The sequence below is a fragment of the Mauremys reevesii genome, linkage group 4 (assembly GCF_016161935.1).
Source record: "Mauremys reevesii isolate NIE-2019 linkage group 4, ASM1616193v1, whole genome shotgun sequence".
Taxonomy (NCBI): Eukaryota; Metazoa; Chordata; order Testudines; family Geoemydidae; genus Mauremys; species Mauremys reevesii.
The window spans coordinates 70,524,717-70,551,886 of NC_052626.1; the positions used below are offsets into that span (position 1 = coordinate 70,524,717).

Here is a 27,170-nt window from a genome sequence, read left to right on the forward strand (position 1 = left end):
TATCTGTATCAAGAACAAACTTTAGAGGTGGCTATTAGGTTAGTCTTGGGAGACAAGGGTGGGAGGACAAATGAAACGTAATCCCTTCTTATGACCTCAATGACTTGAGGTTAGGGCATGCTTTTCCAAGATAATAAAATTATTTCTGATGATCTGTCGTTCTTCAGCAATTACAGTTTCAGATTATTCTGGGAAAGTATACTCTGCAGCCAACACCCACTGTCTGGCCTGTTAAGATGTTGTCATCTTTATAGTAATCTTTTGTCCTCAACTATCTTTACAGTGGCTCTTAAAACTTTTTCTTCCTTGCCTTCATTCAGGAGATGGGTACAGAATTATAATGTAGAACTGAAGTGATAAGTCAAGGCAACAAGAGCTACATTGCCAATCATGGGCAAAAAGGCACTTGCTGAAATGTGGAGGAAAATGGTATTGGTAGTCTGAAGATAAATGGTGTAAAACAGCAAGTCTTGAGCTTCAATAGCGCTGTCCAATGCTAGAACTACCCTCAGAAGTGAAACGTCTAGTCCCGAGATTTCTGTCAGTCTCTGTGACACAGAGGCCCATGGTGGTTCACCATTTTGTGACAACTCCTCCTGTCAGACCTGACATAATCACTACACTTAACACACTGTTGTCATGGTATATACCCAAAAGATGGCATCTAATAGATCATTGGAAAACTAATGACTCACTAATCATCATTAATATTCTTGCATAATATACGTATGGAGTAGGTTTGAAGAGTTTTAGGAATTGTGTTCTTAAAATATGTTTGGATAGCAATGCATAAGCCCAGTCTGCCTTAGACAAAGGAATGTGTATTTGTTTGCCTGACCAGCCTGGTCATCAGGCAGAGACAATGAAGATACATTTACATAAAAAGTAAACAAAGTCATGAACCTAGCGAGTGGGGGAAATAGCCTCCTGCAGGGGTCTGAACCTCAAATGATAAGCAATTGAATTAACTTATTGCATACAATACTGCTGTATTATAAAAGTGCATCGAGTAATGTATTTTATGAGAGCCTATAACACACTGGTGATGAATATCATTGTGAAGTGTATGAATTAACACTATGTGAAGAATTATCGATACTCACTAATATTATGCTTTAAAGTCTGTGACCAAACACAGGGAGAAACAGATTTTTCCCCAGCCTCAAAGGTAGCATTGTGGAATCAAAACAATAGATGCCCTATTTACATACAAATCTGCAGAGGGGTGAGAAACATACAGGCAAGGAAGAACAGCATGAAGCCATCCTGCTTCTTGAAGCAGGGTTAATGAACTCAGAGATATAAGGGGATACATAGAGCCATTTGGGCATCTTTCACTTAGGAAGACTAAGGAAACTAGCACCTTATACTTCTGTGGAAGGACCTGACTCAGAGAAATCAGCCCTGCCTGGAAAGAAGAAAGACTGGTAAGGAATCTACATTGAACCAAGACTGTAGCTTTTTAAGACTTAGCCACTAGAAAGCATATTTTAATTTTACTTGCTTGTAACCATTTTGGTCTTTATCCCTTGTACTTGAACTCACTTAAAAACTCTCTTTTTGTTAGTGAACTTAATTTATTTTTAATGTAAACCAAACCAGTGTTCTGTTTGAACTGAAGCATTGTTAACTCCAGCTGAAGTAATAAACGGTGCTTTTGTCTCTTCAAAGGTGCAACCAACATTTTCATTTGTCTGAGTGTTCCAGGACAGGGCTGGGCACTTCAGGGCAGCCAGTTTTGGGGACATTCTGGAGTAGGAGTGGGGTCACTTTGCAAGTAGTAACCAAGGCTGATGGAGACCAGGTTGTTTGGGTCAGAGTGCTGAATCAGAGCTGCACAGCACACAGACATTCAGGGAACTGCATGCTTGTCTGCTGGATATTGGTATCCAGGCTGTGAGCCACAGCAGCAAAGCTAGGCTTACAGGGCAGGTGATGACAACTCCTTACTGGTCTGAGTTGAACCCCAAAACATCACAGTCTCACAATAGGAAGGCTGACAGCATACAGAACACCAAAATATATCTTCTTCATTGCAAACATCAACTAGCTGCACAGTTACCTCTAATGGATCGATAAAATCAAGAAGGGCCAAATCAGTATGAATACTGACTCTATAATCTTAGCGAGTGATTTCAACAAAATATTGGATCTAAACTTTAATTAAAAAATAAATTAGCTCTAGACAAGCCATCATCAGAAGTATGCATTCGTTATACTGGATAAAGCAATATATAACAACATCAATGTTGCAGAAAAAGGCTACGCAGAGCTCTTGCTCTGAAATTCATAAAAGATATTCAATAAACAGGGCCGGCTCCAGGTTTTCTGCCGCCCCAAGCGGCAAAAAGAACCCGAAAAACAAACAAACAAAATAGCCGCGGCAGCGCAATCGTGCTGCTCCACTCTTCGGCGGCAATTTGGTGGCAGGTCCTTCGCTCCGAGAGGGACTGAGGGACCCGCTGCCGAATTGCCGCCAAAGACCCGGCCGTGCCGCCCCAACAGCGGACTGAGTGGCGCCCCTTGGTATTGGCCACCTCAAGCACCTGCTTCTTTAGCTGGTGCCTGGAGCCAGCCCTGTCAATAAATATTTCTTTAGTCCAAAAAAACCTTCAAAAAACATCTCAAGATGCAGTTGGAATAACAGAAATATGAATTATTAAATCTTTCTTTATTGTACACATGTACAAAGGTTCGGAGTAGAAATGGCAGGGTATTCACCCAGGGCAATAGCATCAGCACATTCCCTTGAACTATCCAGTTAAGTGTACAATGGCTGCACAGGAACCCTCCCACTATTTTTTTCTTTGCTGGGACGTGTGGACTATAATCCTTCCAAACTGCACATCTACGCAAGCAAAGACGTGAACGTGTTCTTAAATGCCATTCACAATTTGGGTCCCTCAAAGATTCAGTGGCTGACATGCACTCCCTTGGGTAAAAACTGACCAATTGAGATCATTTTGGCCAACATCATAGCAATAGTCTGATCTCTAGCTCTGGGGGGGGAAGAGGGGGAGATAAGTGCCATCTAGAACCTTTTTGGGCAATGGCTATTTTTTCAGGTCTTATAGCTCCAGAACCCCTGACTCAAATGAGTCTAAATTTGGGTCACTAACTACCCAACACTCCCATTACATAAAGCAAATTTCAATAAAATCTGTGCAAGCATGCACATTTTAGAGCTTTTATAAGCATCATCCTTTAAATAGGAAAGATAGAGAGAAAGCACTCCTCTACGCATCTATCTGCAGCATTGGGATCTCTCAAAGGTGTGAAGTGGCCCATTCATCTCAATGTGATGTTCTCAGATGAGAACACCTCATGGAGATGAATACAATCTGAAATAACAGTTGGGACACATGAATTGCTCCATTTACCTCAGTGGGTGTTGTCATCCCCCTCCTGCTTTACAGCTTGTGATATGCATAAAGTACGCCTGATCTTATCTCCCCACCCACAGGAGTAGGACTTCCCCAGATCTTGGCTCACATGAGGCAGGTGGAGGGCCTCAGACCCTCCCAAAAGGGCAACACCCCCACAAGAGCCCAGCTTACAACAACGGGGTGTGAGTGATTCAACTCCTATAGATAGTCATGAGCCCCCAGATCCTAGAACATACAGCAGTGAGAGGTGCTCAGACACACCCAGAGTGCCACAGCTTCCCATATGCCAGCTCATATGAGGGGAGCACCAAGTGGGTTCAGATCCCAAAAAGGAGCAAGAGCCCCTCCCCCCAAGACCTGGGCACACACACACAGGAGGTAAGATGTGGGGCTGAAACATGCCCCTTCCCCTATTTTCCTCCAGTTCCACTGTCCCATCCCTCTACCCCCAAGCTCCCACACCTCCCTCACCTGAGCCTTCAACCTCTCTCCCCTCCCCTACCTCCTCTTCCCTGTGATCCCCCTCCCCTCGCTGCAGCCTCAAATTCCTCTCCCCCTATACCCTCACTCCTCCATCCACAAAAACGCCTCCCCTCTCAGGAAGTATTCACATGTCTAATTTGCCTCCCAAAGACTTGGATTATGTTCTCCCCAAAATAAATCGGTCTCCCACCCATGACTCAAATTGCAACAGGTTCCAGCCACTCAGAACAGAACTACTTCTGTTTTAGGTGGGGGCTTGTGATTAATTTATCCTTAAATTATGTTAATTGAAGGGCCAGTTCTCAATCTCAAAGAGGTCAAAAAGAGGTGATTCATCCAGTCATTTTACCTGGAAGTTTAACAGTACACAGCAGCAGGAACAAAGGTTTTTGGGGTCCTGTAATTTAGGAACTCCTTAGTAAAATGATCCCAAATTTGGAAAACTAATGCTACCCCAAACTCCCATGCAGCACACCATATTTCAAAGCAAGCCAAGTAACCATTTGGATTTTAGATCACTTACAAAAGTCAAGGTTTAAAGCACATAAAACGGCAGGAATGGAAACCCTCTAGCTGTTTTCTCTATTGGCACATGCACACTGTAAAAATGTACATTTTCTTAAATACCGTTCTCAGTTTGGGTTCTTCAAAGATTTAGTGGGTGCAGTGCACTATCCTGGGTAAAACTAGACAAATTGAGACCATTTTGACCTGCATCACATCAGCAGTTTGATCTGCGCAAAACACAAAAAAACAGACCTAGACACTTTTTGGAAAAAAAAAAAAGGATGTGTGTGTGTGGGGGGGGGAGGGGGTTATATCTCTACATGACTCAAAATTTGAATCAGTAACCCTGATCTGCACCCTCCTCAGGCACTACACTTGATCTGAGCTCAGAATTTAAAATCCAACTAAGCATGCTGATTTTAGAGGATTTAGAAAGGTCTACCTTTAGAGTTAGTGTTGTGTCATAACTTCTGTTTATAGTGGTGCTACCAGGCCACTGTAGTGTATAAAATATTTATATTTAACATATATAAATTGTTGAGGACGGGGGAGTTTTGTGAAGTGTTGTGGGCCATGCCTGCCCTGCTGAGCTATGTGGGACTGCATGCACTTCCTGCCTTAGTTTCCCTTCTCTTAGGGTCCCTTAAATCCGAACAGATGTAAGATTAAATTCCATGATATGGTTCCACTTTAATTAAATTCAAATAAACTTGAAATAAAATCTTTCCCCTTGGTTTGAGGGGTTGCAAAGCCCTCCTCCTTGGTGTGTGTGGTTCTCAATTCTGGGAGCTCCTCTCCCTCGGGGGAGCTTCTCTCTCTCTGACCATGTGCCTGTAACCGAGGGCTTGTTTACACTACAAAATTAAGTCAACTTTATCTAATTCGACCTCAAGCCCCCTAATTAATTAAACCATAACCCCAGAAGCATGGAGCCCGCTCAGCTGTGTACTCTTGCTGTGAGCATGTCAAATACCTTGCGTTTTCTCCTGCAGTATCTCCAGAGCCAAAGTAGGGGCCGCTGCATAGAACATAGCCATGTCCTGCAAGCAGCCCTGCTGCAAGCCATTGAAAAAAACAGTTCACAGTTGCTGATGGCAGTCACAGAGCAGTTGCAGTCTGTTGAGCGCCATTTCTAGTCCCGTGAAACAAGCACTGACTGGTGAGACCGCATCGTTTTGATGATGAGCAGTGGCTGCAGAACTTTTGAATGCAGAAGGCCACCTTCCAGGAACTTCCTCTGCCCCGCAGTTCAGCAACACAAAAATGAGAGCTGCTCTGACAGTGGAGAAATGTGTGATCACTACACCTCTACCCCGATATAACATGACCTGATATAACACGAATTCGGATATAACGCAGTAAAGCCGTTATCCGGGGAGGCGGGGCTGCGCACTCCGGTGGATTAAAGCAAGTTTGATATAACACGGTTTCACCTATAACACGGTAAGATTTTTTGGCTCCTGAGGTAGCCAAAAAATATCGCGGTAGAGGTGTATTTGGAAGCTTGCAACGCCAGACAGTTATCTATCAGTGAGGAATCAATTTGGAGAAGGTAATTCAACTGTGGGAGCTGCTGTGCTCCAAGTATGCAGGGCCAATAATCGACTTCTGCTATGAAGGGTAGCAAAATTAACACTGACGATGTTGAGATGTCTACAGTTATCCTGGGTGACCCAGACTACCCCTTGCTCCCATGGTTCATGAAGCCATATACCAGCCGTCTGGATAGCAGTAAGGAACGGTTCAATTACAGGCTCAGCAAGTGCAGAATGGTGGTTGAAGGGTCTTTGGTCATTTGAAAGGGTGCTGGAGAAGTCTACTAACAAGGTTGGACCTTAGTGAGAACATCCCCATGGTTATAACTGCCTGCAGTGTGCTCCATAATATCTGTGAAAAAAAGAGGGAAAATTTTCCATAGGGGTGGGCAGTTGAGACAGATCGCATGGCAGCCATGTTTGAGCCGCCAGACACCAGGGCAATATGAAGAGCATAGCAAGGCTATTGCATATCCAAGAGGCTTTGAAAAGCCGTTTCAATAATGAGTCACAGCAATGTGAGCTGCTTGTCTGCATTGTGCTTTCCTAAACCTTTACCTAGCTTGTATCACGGTCCCTGTAAAGCCGACCCCCCACCCAAACCCACTGCTTCTACTCAGTAAAGAACATTTATTTCTCAAATCCATTTACTTTATTTAAAAAACACAAGTAAAGAAGGAGAACAGAAAGAAAAGGTAACCTTAGTTAAAAAGGGTTGTAAAGTTAGAACAGGAGAAATATTTTCAGCTGTGTAACATAACTGCATTCCAGACAATCAAAGTTCTGTGAATGGGCACCTTCTGTTCCTTGTACCCTCCCCTCCCCCCGAGTTAAGTGAAAGGGATAATAGACTTTTCGCCCATGCCTCAGGGAATGCTTGGGGGAGGGCGATTCTGCACCAGGTAGTGCTGTTCTTTCCTCTAATTTTGACTCCTCTGAATCTGTTACCTCATCAAACTTGGAATTGCTTTTTTCCCCCCATTTCTCAAAATTAGGAAAGATTCCTTTCCTCAGCCAGCACAGCCAGCCCTTACGTGACCTCCACAGATACATCTGGTGAACTGCATGTGAGACACAGTGGCAGCTTACCAGTGAGATGTTTATCTTTGAAAACTCATGGCAATTGGGGGAGGTCCCAGATGACTGGAAAAAGGCTAATGTAGTGCCCATCTTTAAAAAGGGGAAGGAAGAGGATCCGGGGAACTACAGGCAAGTCAGTCTCTCCTCAGTCCCTGGAAAAATCATGGAGCAGTTCCTCAAGGAATCAATTCTGAAGCACTTAGAGGAGAGGAAAGTGATCAGGAACAGTCAGCATGGATTCACCAATGGCAAGTCATGCCTGACTAACCTAATTCCCTTCTATGATGAGGTAACTGGCTCTGTGGATGAGGGGAAAGCAGTGGACATGTTATTCCTTGACTATAGCAAAGCTTTTGATATGGTCTCCCACAGTATTCTTGCCAGCAAGTTAAAGAAGCATGGGCTGGATGAATGGACTATAAGGTGAATAGAAAGCCAGCTAGATCGTCAGGATCAACGGGTAGTGATCAATGGCTCCATGTCTAGTTGGCAGCCGGTATCAGGCGGAGTGCCCCAAGGGTCAGTCCTGGGGCCGGTTTTGTTCAATATCTTCGTTAATGATCTGGAGGATGGCGTGGACTTCACCCTCAGCAAGTTTGCAGATGACACTACACTGGGAGGAGTGGTAGATACTCTGGAGGGTAGGGATAGGATACAGAGGGACCTAGACAAATTAGAGGATTGGGCCAAAAAAAAATCTGATGAGGTTCAACAAGGACAAGTGCAGAGTCCTGCACTTAGGACAAAAGAACCCCAGGCACTGCTACGGACTAGGGACTGAATGGCTAGGCAGCAGTTCTGCAGAAAAGGACCTAGGGGTTACAGTGGACGAGAAGCTGGATATGAGTCAACAGTGTGCCCTTGTTGCCAAGAAGGCTAATGGCATTTTGGGCTGTATAAGTAGGGGCATTGCCAGCTGATCGAGGGACGTGATCGTTCCCCTCTATTTGACATTGGTGATGCCTCATCTGGAGTACTGTGTCCAGTTTTGGGCCCCACACTACAAGAAGGATGTGGAAAAATTGGAAAAAGTCCAGTGGAGGGCAACAAAAATGATTAGGGGGCTGGAGCATATGACTTATGAGGAGAGGCTGAAGGCACCGGGATTGTTTAGTCTGCAGAAGAGAAGAATGAGAGGGGATTTGATAGCTGCTTTCAACTACCTGAAAGGGGGTTCCAAAGAGGATGGATCTAGACTGTTCTCAGTGGTAGCAGATGCCAGAACAAGTAGTAATGGTCTCAAGTTGCAGTGGAGGAGGTTTAGGTTGGATATTTGGAAAAACTTTTTCTCTAGAAGGGTGGTGAAGCACTGGAAGGGGATACCTAGGGAGGTGGTGGAATCTCCTTCCTTAGAGGTTTAAGATCAGGCTTGACAAAGCCCTGGCTGGGATGATTTAGTTGGGGATTGGTCCTGCTTTGAGCAGGGGGTTGGACTAGATGACCTCCTGAGGTCCCTTCCAACCCTGATATTCTGTCTTTGCACGAAACAGCTTCCACATATGCCTGGTAACATTATTACAAGCTCCATCAGATAATTTGGATTATAAATACTAGATGTTGAGTACATATTTATATAAATTTTCTTTAACAGTTCCACTTGCTTGAAATTTTCTAGATGATGTTAATTTTAGAGGTTATCTCCTAAACAATGACACAGCCTTAGCAACAGATGAACATGTCAATATAGCTCCAGTACAGTATACCTTTTCGCCTATTCGTTTTTTTTAATCTTTATCAGTACGATAATATAATAACCTAAAGGGACTGTAGCAGGGTGGATCCCTGCTCCCGGTTTTAAGGGGTTTAAAAGTGGCTTGGCAGGGCTTGAGAGCTGCTGCTCTCAAGCTGGGCTGATTGGGGAAGTAGCCACAGCTGGGCCACCCCCCAATCAGGCCACAGCTGGCCCCTATAAAAGGCTGTGAGCCAGGAGCCCAGTCAGTCTCTCTCTGTTTCTAGAGGGAGATGGGCCTGGCTGCAGGGAACTGAGACAAGGTACCTAGGGTGAAGCAGGGCTGGGGAAAGGCTGACGAGCTGGAGAAGCTCCAGCTTAGAAAACCCCAGGCTGTGGCCTAGCATAGGGCAAAAGGTACTGGGGGTTGCAGGGGGCAACCTAGGGGTAGGCCAAGGCAGCAGGTCCAAACCCCCTTTGCCGATGATGAGTGCTGGCTACTGCAGTCTGCCCCAGCAAATGGGGGCTAGATAGAGACTGGGCAATAGCCACTACTGAGGCAAAGTGGGGATAGTAGGGTGGGGGTTCCCCTGGGAAGGGGAAACCCAATTAAAGGTTAAAGGGGCACCGGGGTCCTGGGAGGGACACGGGGCCAGTAGCAAACAGGTGGATCACCGGCCTGCAGAGGGCGCTCCAGGGCTGGAAAGAGCTAATTCCCGAGGACGACCAGCAGGAGGCACCGCAGGGGTGAGTCGAACCCGTTACAGGGACAAATTAAAAAATAAATAAGAAAGCCACAAACCTCTTGACATATGCTTGATGTACCATGCGGGGTTTTTTTTTCAGGTACAAAATAAACTATTTTACATATGTTGTTTCCTGTCAGCTCATAGTAAACAGAAACCATTTTTTCAATATGAAACCATGGCAACTTAAAATATTTCAGTCAGATTTTAAACAACTAACAGCTCTCACAGATTCTCCATAATTATGTTTACTTGATATTTTGAGCCTTGTTTAGTGGTAAAATTGCACATGCAAGCAACCATGCAAGCAGAAAAAAAGTATTTTGTTCAAAACATCCATTTTATTACAAAAACATTTTCACATAATCTCCAGGTGACACAGATGGATGTCAGTAAAGGGAACCAAACAAAAAGGGTAATCATAGTGACATCAAGTTTAGCTGGGGAGCACTGGTATGACACATACAATAGGTCCACAATTTCTACATAGTAGGTATTAACACTGGAGGCCAAATTTCACTGAAGGAAAAGAAACTGACAAATAACAGAGACAAATAAAGCTTTTGCCTAGGATATAAGGGTTTAAAAAAAAAAAAAAAGTAAGACCACCAACCCTATGAATCATAAAGAGATCTCAGAGATACATAGGATTACCTCAAAAATCCTAGAACAAAAGTAAATTCTGAATAAACTATTCCAAGTTCATCTGGTTTTAAAGAAAATTTTGCAGCAGAGTAGAATATTCCAGGTTATATAATCTCACTTTTAAACAAAATACGGATGTTAACCAATTTGATTTATTTATTTTTGCATATCAGACTTCCCTAGGGAAAAAAGGTTTAAGTGCCTATGGCATTAATTTTCTCTCTGCTTCTGGGTACTTTAACAGGTTACAATGAAATTCTCTCTACAAAGAAATGTGAAAAATTCCTAAAAGCAATCTATTGAATCTGTTGATGCTTTTTATTTGGCTCTTTCTCAGCTACTTGCATGGAGTTGGAAGGTCTACTAACTGACTTCACCAACATTAGGATTTGTTTTTCTTTGATACTTTCCTTTAATTCAATGGCTTTTATAATGGGAAGGAAACAATATCTAGTTACTAAGGTAAGAGAACAACTGGCTGTAGCAAATAAGCATAAAGAACACAAACTTAACTTTACTCTTCTATAAGATCAACCTTAGAAAGAGGACAGTACCAATGAGACAAACCTCAGGTAACTAAAACCAGAAGGGAAATATTAAAGGTGACCTGCAAACAAATACTGGGGGCTTCATCCTCAGCTGATGTAAATCAGCACAGGGCTATTGATTTAAATGGATCTATATCGCTTTATACCATCTGAAGATCTAGCCCTTAGCTTTTAGAATTATATGCTGAACCAGTAAAGGTAACAGTGATGTTCATCCTATAACTATCGAAAAACTCCTCCCCAGCCCCTCATTTTACACACACTTGCTCTCTGTGACAGCCCAATGCCACACCCAACTTCAGACTGGAGCCACCTACAGGGATATAATAGAACAAACATTTTAAAATTATATTAATTTCCTTTGTTTCTCTTTAAAAATATCCTTGTATCAAAGGAGCCTTTGTTATGTATACAACACTAAGCTCTACAAGTTAAGTCCTCACTGAGCAGTTGAGGGGGGAGCCACAATGGAGCTGTTTGAAGGTCACTGATTCTGAAACTTGTTCTTTGGCAGCCTCAGCCCAAAGTAGTTTAAGGTACGCACAGGTCTCTCCCTCAAAATTAGAAACCTTTTTGTCCTTTATTAACAAATGTTTAGAGCTACTTGAGTTATGTCTAATATTGCTGATGTTCGTAATAGGTTTGATTTTATTTTAGCATTTCCCCTCCCTTTCTTAAATAAGAACATAAGAACGGCCGTACTGGGTCAGACCAAAGGTCCATCCAGCCCAGTATCCTGTCTACTGACAGTGGCCAATGCCAGGTGCCCCAGAGGGAGTGAACCTAACAGGCAATGATCAAGTGATCTCTCTCCTGCCATCCATCTCCACCCTCTGACAAAAATTGGCTAGGGACACCATTCCTTACCCATCCTGGCTAATAGCCATTAATGGACTTAACCTCCATGAATTTATCAGGTTCTCTTTTAAACCCTGTTATAGTCTTAGCCTTCACAACCTCCTCAGGCAAGGAGTTCCACAAGTTGACTGTGCGCTGTGTGAAGAAGAACTTTCTTTTATTTGTTTTAAACCTGCTGCCCATTAATTTCATTTGGTGGCTCCTAGTTCTTATATTATGGGAACAAGTAAATAACTTTTCCTTATTCACTTTCTCCACATCACTCATGATTTTATATACCTCTATCATATCCTCCCTTAGTTTCCTCTTTTCCGAGCTGAAAAGTCCTAGCCTCTAATCTCTCCTCAGATGGGACTCGTTCCAACCCCCTAATCATTTTAGTTGCCCTTCTCTGAACCGTTTCTAATGTCAGTATATCTTTTTTGAGATGAGGAGACCACATCTGTACGCAGTATTCAAGACGTGGGTGTACCATGGATTTATATAAGGGCAATAAGATATTCTGTCTTATTCTCTATCTCCTTTTTAATGATTCCTAGCATCCTGTTTGCTTTTTTGACTGCTGCTGCACACTGCGTGGATGTCTTCAGAGAACTATCCATGACGACTCCAAGATCTTTTTCCTGATTAGTTGTAGCTAAATTAGCCCCCATCATATTGTATGTATAGTTGGGGTTATTTTTCCCAATGTGCATTACTTTACATTTATCCACATTAAATTTCATTTGCCATTTTGTTGCCCAATCACTTAGTTTTGTGAGATCCTTTTGAAGTTCTTCACAGTCTGCTTTGGTCTTAGCTATCTTGAGCAGTTTAGTATCTGCAAACTTTGCCACCTCACTTTTTACCCCTTTCTCCAGATCATTTATGAATAAGTTGAATAGGATTGGTCCTAGGACTGACCCTTTCAGAACACCACTAGTTACGCCTCTCCATTCTGAAAATTTACCATTTATTCCTACCCTTTGTTTTCTCTCTTTTAACTAGTCCTTAATTTACATAAGAGTCTTTGGTGAGGGACCTTGTCAAAGGCTTTCTGGAAATTTAAGTACACTATGTCCACTGGATCCCCCTTGTCCACATGTTTGTTGACCACTTCAAAGAACTCTAATAGATCAGTAAGACACGATTTCCCTTTACAGAAACCATGTTGACTTTTGCCCAACAATGTATGTTCTTCTATGTGTTTTACAATTTTATTCTTTACTATTGCAGGGGTAAGTAACCTATGGCACATGTGCCGAAGGTGGCACGCGAGCTGATTTTCAGTGGCACTCACTGCCCGGGGCCTGGCCACTGGTCCAGGGGGTTCTGCATTTTAATTTAATTTCAAATGAAGCTTCTTAAACATTTTAAAAACCTTATTTACTTTACATACAACAATAGTTTAGTTATATATTACAGACTTATAGAAAGGGACCTTCTAAAAAGTTAACATGTATTACTGGCACGCGAAACCTTAAATTACAGTGAATGAATGAAAACTCGGCACACCACTTCTGAAAGGTTGCCGACCCCTGTACTACTGTTTCAACTAATTTGCCCGGTACGGACGTTAGACTTACTGGTCTGTAATTGCCGGGATCGCCTCTAGAGCCCTTTTTAAATATTGGAGTTACATTAGCTATCTTCCAGTCATTGGGTACAGAAGCTGATTTAAAGGACAGGTTACAAACAATAGTTAGTAGTCCCACAATTTCACATTTGAGTTCTTTCAGAACTCTTGGGTGAATGCCATCTGGTCCCGGTGACTTGTTACTGTTGAGTTTATCAATTAATTCCAAAACCTCCTCTGGTGACACCTCAATCTGAGGCAATTCCTCAGATTTGTCATCTACAAAAGCCAGCTCAGGTTTGGGAATCTCCCTAACATCCTCAGCCATGAAGACTGAAGCAAAGAATTCACTTAGTTTCTCTGCAATTACTTTATCATCTATAAGTTCTCCTTTTGAATCTCGATTGTCCGGGGCCCCACTGGTTATTTAGCAGGCTTCTTGCTTCTGATGTACTTAAAAAACATTTTATTACCTTTTGAGTTTTTGGCTAGCTGTTCTTCAAACTCCTTTTTGGCTTTTCTTATTACATTTTATCACTTAATTTGGCAGTGTTTATGCTCCTTTCTATTCACCTTACTAGGATTTGACTTCCACTTTTTAAAAGATGCCTTTTTATCTCTGACTGCTTCTTTTAAATGTTTTTTAAATATGTTCCTACTCCAGTGTAAGAAACAGATTCTTGAGATTAATTTTATCTAAAAGGAACACAGGTTCTACAAGAAACAAACTGAATGTTTTACAAATTATAGGAACAAGAAGCAATTACATTTTCCTCTGAACTAGTACAAAAAACTGATCTTTTTCTGAGCTAGCTACCTAATTTCAGGTGTGTGGAACCTGTGAAAGAACTCAACTGTCCTATGTGTGTTGCAAGTAACTTGCACATTGTCTTAGACAAGGCATGCATTTTGTGAATCAGATATATTGTGTGCCTTGACCACAACATATACTTTGTAGAAAATTCTAGTTATCCATTTTTGTCTGTATATACTGCAAACCATTTTGTGGTCGTTGCATTGAAATTTTCATATTCTCTCTATTGATCTGATGTATCTCACAGACACTATGCTGTGTTTCCTGTGTTCCTACAATCCTTTGCCTACATTTATTTGATCTAAGTAATTTAAAACGTTGCATGTTGCATGAATACAAATTGTTAAAAATCAAAGATCTTTGTTTCAGGATTGCTGGCTAGAATTAAAAATCATTTGATGAAAAGAACCTCTTGCTGAAAAAAGTAAGCAATGATTTCCCTGTACTTAATCATAATGGGATTAGTACTATTAATTTTAATATTAAATATTGAACAAATTACATTTATAACATTTTGCATCATCTTTGGTTAAAATCTGATGGCATCCCATTAAAAGATAATTTTCCACATATCTCATCCTCACTCGTATTTATACACCCAACAGAAGAGTCCCTGGCTTGCCAGTTACAGAGATACAGGGCCAGATCATCCTTTGTGTATCTTTAGATTTGGATTTAGATTTTAGATTTAGATTAGATTTGGATGATCAGCATCTAGCGGAGACCAGGATTTGGAACTGTTAGCTGACTGAAAGTGAAGAGAGAAAATGTTGGTGACTGGGAGAAACAATTGAAGGAAATGGCAGAGATAGTGGGTGAAATCCTAACCCCACTAAAGGTCAGTGGGGCCAGGAATTTACCCAACATCTTTACCTTCATTTTAAGATCAACAGGCCCAGTTAAATTTCACCCAAGAGTATGAAAAGAGTGGGCTGAGGAGCCCTCCTGCCCACTGATAATTTTTAATAAATCTTGGCATACCAGGGAAATTCTAGAAGACTGGAAAAGTGCTATTGCCATACTGACATTCAAAAAGGGTAAGCAGGATGACCTGGATATTATAGGTGAGTTTCCCTATGGTTCATGTCAGGGTAAACAATGGAAAAACTGATACATCATTTAGTCAAAGGATGGGAATACAATTAATGCCCGTCAACATGGTTTCATGGAAAATACCTCATATGAAATCTCATTTTTGATATGATAAATTTGGTCTGTCTCCCTTTTGCACCTCTTCCCACCAACATTTATCATTGATTGGAACATTCTATAAACTTTCACTCACTTCTTACAGTTGAGCTCACAATTAGGGTAACATTTCTAGACCCAATTATCACAACAAGGCCTATATGGAATACTGATCAAATGTTTCAGAAATCACTGATAAATCAAAAAGTTGCAGGCAGATGGAGTCCAAAATTAGTCCTGGAGCTGGAATCAGACTAAGAATTTAAGAACGGTCATATAGGATCAGACCAAGGTCCATCTAGCCCAGTATCCTGTCTTCCAACAGTGGCTGACGCCAGATGCTTCAGAGGGAGTAAACAGAGCAGTTTCGAGTCATCCAGTCCCAGCATCTGGAACTCAGAGGTTTAGGGACAACCAAAAAAGGAGACAGTCAGTCTTTAAGAGGAGCATGAAAAATTATATATGGAGCCCTGCTTGTACCACATTACAAAACTCCTCTATTTGGCACTAAGGATATAAGCATTCATTCCCTACAAAAGGCACCATTGGGACTTTGAAGTACCAATGACAGAACTCAGCTAAGTGACTTAAAGACTGAAATGAGAATATTCTTCATCAGAAGAACCAAAGTACTGACACTTTCTAGAGATCAAACATAAAACTACCATAAAGTGGGTGCATAACTGGTTGAAAAAATATAGTTAAAGAATAGTTGTCAATGGTTTGCTGTCAAACTGGAAGGGTGTATGTGGCTGAGTCCAGCAAGGTACGTCTGGGGTCCAGTACCATTCAATATTTTCATTAATGACTTGGATAATGGAGTGGAGAGTATTTTTTATAAAATCTGAAGATGACATCAAGCTGGGAAGGGTTGCAAACACTTTGGAGGACGGGACTAGAACTCAAAAGGACGTTGATTAGAGGATTAGTCTGAAATCAAAAAGATAAAATTTGGCAAAGACAAGTGCAAAGCTTTACACTTAGGAAGAAAAAATTAGATGCACAAACACAAAATAGAGAATAACTGGGTAGGCAGAAGTACTGATGTAAAGGATGATGTAAAGGATGATGTTGAGTATGAACCAACAATGTGATACAGTTGTGAAAAAGGCTAACATTCTGGGATGTACTAACAGGAGTCATATCTAAGACATGGGAGGCAATTGTTTTACTCTGCTCAGCACAGGTGAGGCTTCAGGTGGAGTACCATGTTCTGTTTTGGGCACCACACTTTAAGAAAGATGTGGACAAATTAGAGTCCAGAAGAGAGCAACAAAAATTGTAAAAAGGTTTTGAAAACCCAGCCTATAAGGAAAAGTTTAAAAAAACAAAAACAAAAACAGGCATGTTTGGTCTTGAGCAAAGACGACTGAGGTGGGACTCGATAACAGTCTTCATACGTTTAGAGTTGTTATAAAAAAGGATGGTGATTAATTGTTCTCCGTGTCCACTGAAGGTAAGACAAGAGGCAATGGGCTTAATCTGCAAGCAATCAGAGATTAAGGTTAGGTATTAGGAAAAACTTTCTACCTGTAAGGATAGCTAAGCACCGGAGTAGATGACGGTCAGGCCCCACGGGTCTTGAATGTGGGTCTGTAGGGGTACTGGGAGCCATCATACTCCAATCCTCCACCTCCTGCTCACAAACAGCAGCTGGGACCGGGGTCCATGAAGCCCAACTGGGGCCTGTGCTCTGATTGAGAGAGCACCTGCTTGGGCCACAGCCCCTATTTAAGCCAGAGGAGAAAACAGAAAGTTGTTTGTACAAATGTGCTCTGCCCTGCTGGTCTGCTGTTTACCTGTTCCTGTCATCTGATCCCTGACCCCCTGGTATTCTGACTTGGCCTGACTCTTGGTAACTGACGCTTGATCCCTACCCTCTGGTTTGTCTCTCAAATCTGACCTCCTGGTATTCCAACATGGCCTGAATCCTGGCATTTGGCTCCTAGACCTTTGGTCCTCACCTGACACAAACCCCTAGGCCAGACCACCTATGTCACAGCCCTGACAATTATCAAGGAAGGTTGTGGAATCTCTCACCAATCACCACTGGCATTAAGGCTCTGAAAACCCCAGATACTGCTCTGCTCTGTTCAGAGGCACCAGAGAACCTAAGGTGACAAAGCACTGAATTCTGGATGTTCCAAAAAGCTGAGGTCTCGGGCCATCAAGGTGCCAAATTTCCAAGGCACTGAGGTATAAACCACCCATGTTACTAGGTTCAAATCTCTAGTGGCACAGAAGATAAAATCTCAAATAGACACCAAAGAACTCAAGGCACTTGAAGCACTGAGCCCCTGAAGAATGGAGTCCATGGAGCATCAGGATTCTCCATTCCCCATAAGTGTTACTACAGCACCCGATGTATATTGCTAAATTATTACAATTTATAATTTAAGTACTGACTGTGGGTCAGTGCTGTACAAGATCTCTCTTTTCGCTTATATAAAAGCTAATTGAAGTTTTGTTTTTTTCCTGTTTTTGCCACTGGAAGGGAGGATTCATAGCCATTTTATTTATTAGTAGTAATAGTAACAACAGTAGTTTCTAGAAACTCTACAACGAACCAGGATGCAACATTTCACAGAAATCAACTGACTATACAAGAATACAAATAATTTCCTTTTGGACATCATTCAGATGACCTCTTCGAATCTCTATCACAAGATTTGAAATGTCAAAAAGTAGCAAATCCAGGCATTACTGTTAATAGTGCAAATAATATCTACTGTACAAATGTTTTAGAAACAAACTTACTTCAAACCAAAACTGAAGAATAGAGCCAGCCACAGACTCAGAAAATAGGCGCAGAACCAGCCAAAACAGGAACTGTTGAACTGGAAGGGAGGAAGTAAAATGGGGCCAAGCTGGGGCCACTTCTACCCCTACGCCCACTCCCAGCACCTCTCTGAACCAAGAACTGTGCAAACAAAACACACCCACAAACACACTGATGCTTCCCCTCTCACCTGCCATATGTACTTGGGAGAAAACTGTAGCGAGGAGCCAGCCACAGACTCCAGCCAGTAGGGGCAGACACAGCCAAAGCAGAGGCCTTTGATACTCTGGACTTTTGGCAAATGTACAGTTTTGACTGGACTTTCTCTGCCCTTTGGTGACTGGTTGTTTATTTCAACTCTCTCCTTCCTCCCAGTCTCTTCACCTCAGCTTCACTCCACACCTGCTTCTCTTACCTTCTTTCTCCTCACTCTGTCCCTCTCACCCACTTCCCTTCCCTATCCTAAGTAAACCCACTCCAAATAAAAATCATGGAACTAACATGTTTGGCTTAATGGAAAAAAACATAAGATATGAGGGAATACAACCCATTCAGGGGGAAAAAATGTGGCAGAACAGAAGAGAAAGAAAAGCATTTGGTGACAAAATGGAGGAAGGAAAATCAACATCAAAGATATTGGAAAGATTAGATAACCCCACTCTTCACATTACCTTTCTAAACTACATACACATCTTCCATGGTTCAACTTTAATTGATTTCAGTAAAAAATATTTTCTCTGTAGCTTTCTTGTATATTGCTCTCCTCTCGTTGCTTCTCTGTTCTTCCTTTTATTTGTCACTTAGTTCCTCTAGTCTCCCTCTGTCCTCCCCAACTTGTTTCCCTGCTAATAACAAGTTATTATCAGTACTGAGGGAACCATAACATTTACATGATCTTCTACAATAAGGAATTAAGAGAACTGCTATTGAGTGATCAGGTAAAACTTTTGAGTTGCAAAACTAAAATAAAACTTTTGAGTTGCAAAACTGACTTAAAATATCATGAGAAAAGCCTCTTGGAGTTTTAGTACTTCCATTTCTGGCAGGAACTAGAAAGTGTAGAAAGGAGCAAAAATTAAATAATGAAAAACAATGTATATAAAACTTTTCAAAATTTACAAATGTCTTCATTTGGACAACAGGATAAAGTTCAAGTTAATTTTTATTTTCTTCCAATGATACAGCATAAAATAATTGGTAAATAATTAAACAAGCTAAGTGGTCAATAAACATGTACACAGGACATGCTGGAACACTTTACAATAGATAGAAGTGTCCTGAAGACTGTAGCTTGTTGTTAAATGCATATAAATATTAAATGTTTTTTATCTTGCAGGATTAAAAACAAGGTGTAAAGATTTTTAAGCCATATGAGAAAGGAAGATTTAGTCAATATCTCAGTGAGCATTAAATATGAACATAAGTGAATACTAATTTGACCTTCAAACTTCTAATGCTTTTTAAAATTTGATTCAACAGCTAGAAAATTTTCAAAAAATGCAGCCAAAAAAATTTTACTTCCAAAAATTTGGGATAGCATCACATGCTTTTAGAAACTGTTCACTTACAGTAGAGAATTTTTTTTCTAAATGTTGATGTTACCAAGAGCATAATAAATAACCTTAAGATATGCACCCTTTTCTCTCTTACTTCATCCTCTTATCAGAATACAATTGGTGGTAGAGAGCAAAGTACACATGATGAGGAAGTGCAAAGCAAGATAATGTTTTATTGTCTTCAAATGAAAACTCGCAATGAACCACTCAGGGGATAGAACACAGTTCTAAAGCTTAATTTTAACTTGCCAGCTTCCAAAAACATTTTTCTGCTTTGAAGCTTTTCAGTCTTCTACTGTACCCACTCACCCAATTATTTTCCCCATGATGAATCGACTTCTGATACAGTAATTTTCCTCAGTGATCAAAAGAATAATCTTAAAAACATGCTTATATAGTACATTCAGGGACTAGCAGCCAGTAGGACTGGTAAGATGGCTGTCAATTCTTCACCAAACTCTGGTAACAGATGTCTGAAGCCTCAACAGATGTTTTAAACAAAGCTTCAAAACCAGGCAATCTGTTAAGGTTTGATAAAACTTCTCTGGCACAAATAGTGACATTCACTTGACCAACATCTCAGACCACTCTAGATGTCTATTGTTCTTCAAATGTTCTGCTCAATGTCCTGTATCTAAATAGGAAAAAAAATTAGAAGCAGGAAATACAGATTCCAAGTACAAATTCTTCTAATGTTTTATTAGAAGACCATTATCTACTAGTGACTTATTTGAATTTATTAAATCTGTTTGGATTGACAGTTGAAAATCTGAAGATCACCACAAATAAAAGCATTGTATGTTGATGTGCACTCCCAAGAACCCATAATTTAAATGGTTCAGTAGTCTGCTTCTTCAGTTCAGTCTTAGTTTTTGTCACAGATATTTTTCTTAAAAGATACTGCTGTTCCAGCAACATCAACTGGATTAAAGAAACTATGGCTCATTGATTATAAGACAAATGCATAACATGACTGCAGCCAACTAAAGGCTTTGATACATAATAAATAAAAACACAGTATTTTTACAGCATTTTTCATCAGTAGCTCTCAAGGCTTTATAAAAGAGTTGTATTATTCCCATTGTATAAATGGGGAATTGAGGAAAAAAAGGTTAAATAACTTGCCCAGGATCACTAAGCATGTCAGTGACAGAACCCAGAATAGAATACAGGTCTCCTGATTCTCAGTCCTACATGCACTATATGCTTCCTCCATAAGGCAAGTTCTCCAAAGAAAAAGTCTACTGTGTATATTCAAACTTTGTGAGAATACAAGTGACTAAATATTTCAGAAAGCTGCTGAGTAGAAGCATATGTCATCAAGTAATGTAAAATAATCATTATGATCATACCACCTATAGCTATCTTCCGTTATAAAAATTGTCTTTTGGTTTATCATCAAATAAATAAGACCATTTTACAATAAAGATAAAAGTGGTGCCGGAGTATTTTCATCAAAAACTTTAGGCCCAATATCTAGACAGTGTGTTATACTTGGTGCAAATATAATTTGTTATAATGACAATATAAAAGGAAGGAAGGAAAAGCTTCCAAGAAGTCCAAGAAGAGCTTAGATATACCATAAGATGCACTTGAAGCATGCATGGCAAAGCTCCTATTACCAATGTGGAGCTTGCGTTTGCGGCTGTGATGATTACTGGTCCCTGACAATCCAGGAAAGGCACCCCTATGGAAAGATCATGAGGATGCTTCCATCATATTAGGAAGTCCTGGACTACTGAAGTTGGGATGCTCTTGGCCTGTAGGACCTTCATGTGGGGCTCACTGAGCCAAGAGGAGGAAAAGCAGGGCCAAATGTGCTTCCTAGCCTATCAACCAAATCTATGAAGGATGACATGACACAAAGCATCTGGAGGATCTCTTTGATCAGATAGTCATCTGATTTCCCAGTGTGAGCTACTGAAACAAAAGCCTTCTTAATTCTAGAGACCTATTTCTGGGAGGGGACAAGTTCACTCTTCTTGATGTTTATTAAAAAACTCCCCGGCAATTAAGCAGCTCCACTGACTTCTGAACCTTCCCCTCCCCACTCCCACAAGCCTCCATAATTGACAGAGCCTTTCAAGACACTTTCTCAGAGTCCTCTACAAGACAAGACAGGACTTGCTCTATAAGCAAGTGAGCTGGGGAGGCTCTTCCTCTCTTGGAAGCACCCACCTCAGAATTTTCTTGCCACAGAAAGGATCAAGGTCACTTCATAGTCCATGCAATGCACTGTTTGCTACTTCAGTCCTATTGTCACTGGCCACAGCTGTAGGAACCTGTCTCACCATGAAGGTTTCACTGGTGTTGTAGCCATGCTAATTCCAGGATATTAGAGTCAAGATGGGTGAGGTAATATGTTTATTGGACCAACTTCTGCTGGTGAAGAGACAAGCTTTTGGGCATTCACCTTGAAGAAGCAGATAACTGAGGCTAAGAAAGTAGGTGCTGTTGGTAGGAAGGATTCTGCCAAAAAAGTCTAGAAATCAGTCAGAGGGTGGAGCTGCCTGCAACAATGTAATAAAGTGCAACAGCTCACATTTCAGTATGGGCTCCTCACACAATGCAAATTTTGATAGCAACTGTACCACAGCACAGCAAAAGAGAACACAAGAAAACTATGTGTGCCAACACAACAATATGTTGCAAAAGGGAACTCAGGGATAGGAGTCAGGGCAATTGGGAAATACTCAGTCACTCTTATGAAAATTAGAAATTACAGAAAAGTAATCATGCAAGCTTTTCTCCTCCCATCACCCCTATTATGTAGTCTAGATAACGCAGTGGCAGACTTATTTGCCATTCTCAAGTCATGTCATGATCCTCTTTACTGATTCAAATAGAGTTCAAGGAATACTATAATCTCTGCAACCTAATAATGAGGTAGTGTTACATACAGTTTTGATTATTTCTCACTCAACTTCCTTTGAATAGCAATACAACTAGCAGCAACTTCATTTTTACCTACAAAAAGGGTCTGTGAAACTTACACTACCAAAAATAATAAGTGGTCATGATCTGGCAAGTGTCCATTCAATTCTATTGAATTCTTCCTGGAAATAGAACAGTAAATACTCAATTTATAAGGAAGTCAGTTTTGCAGATATTTTGCAGTATGGTGATTATCTGAATCACTTTACAGATAAAACCAGATTTGCCCATATCATTATCTATAAACATGTAAAATTGTATATCTATCCAAAGTGTTACCGATAATGAAATTAAGTGTGTGCATAGTTTCTGATAGACAGAATAAATGCCTTTTGTATTTATCTTCTGCCAGGCTAATATGCTCTTGTAGCATTTTAGAGACCCACAAACAGTCTTTATTGAGCACCATATTGACAGAAGAAAAAACACAGTAACTTTTCACTCAGGTGTTTCCAAAGGCACTGAAGCGATGCAAGTGCGTAAAGCTGCATGAACCTATTATAAATCATAAGAAGAAATGCCACACAGGAGTGCAAACTATCCCCAAAGGGGACAAAGAACCAGCAAACTAGGAAGATCTGACACAAACATGAAAGTCACAGAACTACATGAAAACAAATGTTAGAAAACTATAAAAAAAAAGGATTGTTTTATCTTGTGCCACCACATAAGTACAAATGAACCTAAAGCCAACCTTGCCAACACTACCAAGCAAATTCTTACAAAAGTATGAACCATTCTTGATTGATCTCTATAATGAATTATGTACAAAAAACTATATTAGAAGAGTGTTATTTAAGTTGCAAAGTTAGGAAACGCCATTTATGGTTGTCTATGCAATCTTAATTTAGCCATTACACATTCTACCTGCACTTCTACCTGCACACTAAATGAGGCAGCATTCCCAGGGAAAAAAATATGTGATCATGTAATTAAAGATGACAATGCATATGCACAATGGGGCCAAATTAAGGTCACTTGGGCAACCATAAGCTTGGCATTTCTTAACTTTTGAGTGCTTGGCTTTACTACCTAAATTATGTTATTTTAATGTGGTTGTTTTGTATGTCATTTCCTAGGGCTCTTTAAAAGACAAAGGTAAAAATCAAATGTTATTATATACAACTTCCTATCATGAATCAGCAGCAAGCTTTGAACCCTGCACCTTCAACACTATGGTACTGATTTTTACACTTCAGCTACAAGACTAACTCCACTGCATTGGCACCTGGGGAAGATTGTTTTCCCAGAGTGACAGGATAAGTTGCTGGCACAGTGTACTGGGTTCAAGGGGTGGTCACAGAATCTGATTCAGCTCTCTCTCATTTCCCCACCCCAACACAATGGAGAACTCTTGCCCCATGTGGTGCCTTCAGAGGGGGAAATAACTGGCACCAGGTACCAGAACAGGGAGGGGAAAGGAAAGGAGGGATAGAAGCAAACCTGCCTTGACTTTCTCTCTCCTCACCTCACTAGTAGAGGAGGGAGCTTCTGTCCCATATGGTGCCCTAGGATAGGAGGGAGGGGCCTGTATGCTGGGGTCTCATGCCGCATCTGTAGAGAATGAGGTGGGTGGTTGTTAGGGGAAAGCCCACCCTGGCTCTCATCACTCTCCTTTCTCCCCCCATCCACTTACAGCTGTTGTGACAGTTCCCAGCATTCCCTGTACAGTGGCTGCTGCGTTTACAACTCAGCTAAATTTGCATAGAATTTCACAGGACAAAGAAATGTTACTGCTTTAGCTTCAGAGGTTTCCTCCTTCTGAATATCAAAGCCCTTCTGCAAATAATGGAAGTGTCGAGGTTTCTCAAAGAAAAGGTCATAAGAATCCTTTATAATGGAAAATGTTAGGTAATCTAAATATAGGGATAACTACCAGCACTAAGCCCCAGTTTTCTTCAGTATCCAAATGTATACTTTCTCGTTCCAACCACCACCAATCCCTGGGGGACCCCACTCAGTCTCTTTTCATATTGAGAATTAGCCTCCGATATCTACTCTTTGCTTCCTAGCTTTTAAATACTTTCAAAACTCCTTGACAAGAACTTACCTCTCACCCCATGGTAACCAAGTTACCTTCGGACCTTAACACATGTATGAAATAAATTATATCTATATGACACTACCAAATCACCAAGATAAGCTGCTATGATTCTGCAGAATATTATCCAGGAACCTTACAGGACCCAAGGTCAGAAAATCAAAAGGGCTATAAAAATACTGTTTTGTATATTCTGTTATTCTGTGTTATCTTTTAGGCTACAACATATTTCCATATGACTATATCATACTATTGTTTTAGCATTCAACCAGTGAACTGGAGAATAAGAAGGGGATGCAAAATAGTTAGGGTGACCAGATATCCTGATTTTATAGGGACAGTCTTGATATTTGGGGCTTTTTCTTATATAGGTGCCTATCACCCCCCACCCCATCCCGATTTTTCACACTTTCTATCTGGTCGCCCTACGTGCACTCTCTCTCTCTCTCACACACACACACACACACACACACACAAAATGAGAACAAAAAGGTTAGTGACAGAAAATGACAGAAGAAAAATATGAATTGAATTTTTTTTTAATAGCAACTGTGCTAGGCACAGTACAAGGAGAGACAGATGTTCCACAGAATGCCAGACTATCCATGAAAATTGTGGCAACTACACAAATGTAATCATGTCACCTTCCCCACCCCTCACTATCGTGAATGGCACAGCTAGATACAGTACTAAATCATCTACAACCCCTGGAACCCTTCTCCCACAAATTCACAATCCTCCTGACTAAGGGCTTGTCTATACAAGAAAGTTTTACTAGTTATAATGTATAGTTAAACAGATATAGTTATACCAGTTGTGACCCAAGAATCCCATAATGCTACCTTGCAAAGGGGTTCATAAGGATTACAAGGGTCTCCTCAGTCTGGCATATACATTCTAGTTCAGCAAATAATATCATGTGATGTCTCAAAATAAAAATGGTGTCACACTAGTTAGTCATCAATGATTGTGAACTCACGTCTGAATGTTATGCAAGGAACTATTCATCACCCTGGAGCCAATACCCTCCCAACGCGGGCTCCCCGACCATGAAGCCAGAGCAGGAACCTCTGGTGAGTGTACCTTTGTAAATATAATACAGGGTTTAAAAGCAAGCATGTTTAATGATTAATTTACCGTACGCCAAGCCAGTAGCAAGTAGTCTGGAATCATTGCAGAACAAAACCTTGCAGCGAATGGGCCCGGGCTTTGGTTGTTTGCCTTTGGCTGAAAATAAATGATCCCCCATTAGCCATGCAGTGGGGGTAGGCCCGCTGATTGCTGCCTGGGATCTTCCCTGATACTAGCCACACGATGGGGTGTGTGTGTGTGAAGCAATCATCCCAGAGAATTGGGTCAGGGAAGGGTTTGGATTGTGCTGCACATTCACCCTAAAACCGCAGCCCTTCCTTTTAAATGGCCAACCCAACAGGCTTTGCTTGGTATGGAAAAGGAGGGCGCTGCTGTTTGAAACCATTCTCACGTTATGAAGGTTGAAGAAGCCGAAACCCTTTGCCTTACCATGGCTGCCTGCAAGCCGAATTCTGTTGCCCAGCCGAGCGAGTGATGTCTCACACCAAATCGGCAGGCACTCAATATAAGAAGCAAAATTCGACCTTGTAGCAAAAGCACATGTGCTATGTAATGTGAATTGCTTGATTCAGTGTGAAATAGTCTTCCCTTTGTTCTCTAAAATGTAATTTTTTTAATACTACTCTCCCTTTTTTCCTCCCACAGTTGCAAATGTTTCTATGCTCCCCTTATCATCTCTGTCCCAGAGGCTAGTGCAAATTAAAAGGCAAAAAAAATGCACTCGCAATGAGATGTTCTCAGAGCTCATGCAGTCCTCCCGCACTGAAAGAGCACAACAGAATGCATGGAGGCAAACAATGGTAAAGTCCAGGAAAGCATTAAATGAATGCAATGAGAGGAGGGAGGAGCACGCTGAGAGGAGGCTAATGGAGGAGCAAACTGACATGCTCAGACTTCTGGTGGAGCTGCAGGAAAGGCAGAAGGAGAACAGACCGCCGCTGCAGCTCCTGTATAACCGCCTGCCCTCCTCCCCAAGTTCCATATCCTCCTCACTCAGATGCCCAAGAAAGCGGGTCGGGGGGGTGGGGGGAGGGAGGCTACAGGCACCCAGCCACTTCACCCCAGAGGATTGCCCAAGCAACAGAAGGCTGGCATTCAATAAGTTTTGAACTGTAATGTGTCCTCCCTTCCTTCCTTCCTCCACCACTCCATCCGGTGGCTTCCCTCCTCACCCACCCCTCCCACTACCTTGCAAGTTTTCCCCCATTTGTGTGATGAATTAATAAAGAATGCATTATTTGGAAACAATAATGACTTTATTGCCTCTGAAAGCGGTGATAGAATGGGGGAGGTTGGTTGGCTTACAGAGAAGTAGAGTCAACCAGGGGGGTGGGTTTTCATCAAGGAGAAACAAACAGAACTGTCACACCGTAGCCTGGTCAGTCAAGAAACTGGTTTTCAAAGCTTCTCTGATGTGCAGGGCACCCAGTTGTGCTCTTCTAATCGCCCCGGTGTTTGGCTGCGTGTAATCGGCCGCCAGGTAATTTGCCTCAACCTCCCACCCTGCCATAAACATCTCCCCCTTATTCTCACAGATATTGTGGAGCACACAGCAAGCAATAACAACGATGGGAATATTGGTTTCGCTGAGGTCTAACCTAGTCAGTAAACTACACCAGCGAACCAAATGCACATTCTACCACCATTCTGCACTTGTTCAGCCTATAGTTGAACAGCTCCTGACTACTGTCCAGGCTGCCTGTGTATGGCTTCATGAGCCATGGCATTAAGGGGTAGGCTGGGTCCCCAAGGAT

The 27,170-nt window shown here is 41.5% G+C and overlaps 1 protein-coding gene across 12 annotated transcripts in view; it reads right to left on the reverse strand.

Moving 5' to 3' along the window:
- Positions 1-27,170, reverse strand: part of FUT8 (fucosyltransferase 8) — a 247,885-nt gene that overhangs the window by 81,347 nt on the left and 139,368 nt on the right. Inside the window, exon 2 of one of the 12 annotated variants that reach the window (XM_039538169.1) lies at positions 18,465-18,635. The exons of 10 other annotated variants lie outside the window; for them this stretch is intronic. The gene's annotated coding sequence lies outside the window, so the exon portion shown is untranslated. Of the gene's footprint in view, positions 1-18,464; positions 18,639-27,170 lie in introns of all 12 variants that reach the window. One more of the 12 variants, XM_039538168.1, reaches the window with a different exon arrangement.